Genomic DNA, 1130 nt, shown 5'->3' on the forward strand with positions numbered 1-1130 from the left:
ATAACAAGTTGACCTAATTTTGCATTTATTTTTATACAATTGGGTTTTACTTTGTGCCTTTTTTTGTAAAATCCTCCTGGCACTGAGACTGTCTTGTTCCCAGAGACCCAGAATATGTGTTTGAGMGATTTTGTTTATTTATGAATGAATTTTTTTTTCAACAAACAATTTATTGGATTTGAATATTGTATAGTGTTTTATGCTAAAACCTTAAACCTTAAAAGCCCAAATAATACCGTGATCCAGTCAGTTTTATGGTTATTGTGCTAAAGTTTGCAAAGTCATTTACAACATGTATTCTGAGTGTAAGAGTTCATAAAATTTCGCAAGTTTGTAATTTTAGATGATCTTGATCTCGTTTTAGATTAGAGTATTTTAGTCTGAAACTGACAATAAGGCAGTGGGCGACAATGATTACTTTAGAGAATTGTGGGTGTTTATTTTATTTAGCAAATTAAACTAATGTTAACCAGTTTCACTGAACAAATAAAGACTCCTCATGAGACAAATCGCTTTTGAAGAAATTTACCTTTCAAACTAATAATTATATTAAAAAGTAAAATATAAGAAAATTAACACTTATGTAATATAAGTCAAAGTGCATTTACAATGATCAGAAACAGATCAAAGTAGTATTACAATAATCTTTAGTGCGTAAGTGTTTGTTTTTCAAAAACTCTTAATTTGAAAAGCGGGAAGTGTCCGTTTCCCGCCGGAGTTCGTAATGACTTATTTGGTGTCTTGAAAAAAACAGCYGAGTGAGACCTCTGTCTTGTAATCCTACAGGCTGTGTTTGAAGGAAGGAGCCTACCCGGAGACACTTTGAATACAAATAAACTCAACTTTATTCCGCTGCATGTTGGAGGTGACGGAGAGCAAACTTTGATTTTTGCCTGAAATCTGCCCAGAGAGGGAACATTTGGGTTCTTAACATCCGAACCGACCCAGCAGAGGTTCTGCCCGTCGTGTGTTCATCATCCAGAAGCTGTGCAGCCTGGGAGGAGACAGGTAGCTTATGACGCCACAATCACTTTACTTTGTTTTATAAAACATGGCTTTTATTAGAAATGAAGGAATGGGCAGCATGCCTTTGTTGCCTATTTCAACTCACCCATCGTTCAGTGTAAAGA

At 35.2% G+C, this 1130-nt stretch overlaps 1 protein-coding gene across 1 annotated transcript in view; it reads left to right on the forward strand.

Annotated features, from left to right (window-relative positions):
• Positions 1 to 780: 780 nt before the first annotated feature.
• si:dkey-103i16.6 (SIRT1 domain-containing protein) overlaps positions 781 to 1130 on the forward strand; it is a gene marked incomplete in the record, with an annotated part of 9062 nt that continues 8712 nt past the window's right edge. The window contains 1 exon segment of the mRNA XM_014005476.1: positions 781 to 1008.

Source organism: Austrofundulus limnaeus, unplaced genomic scaffold, assembly GCF_001266775.1.
Source record: "Austrofundulus limnaeus strain Quisiro unplaced genomic scaffold, Austrofundulus_limnaeus-1.0 Scaffold31, whole genome shotgun sequence".
NCBI lineage: Eukaryota > Metazoa > Chordata > Actinopteri > Cyprinodontiformes > Rivulidae > Austrofundulus > Austrofundulus limnaeus.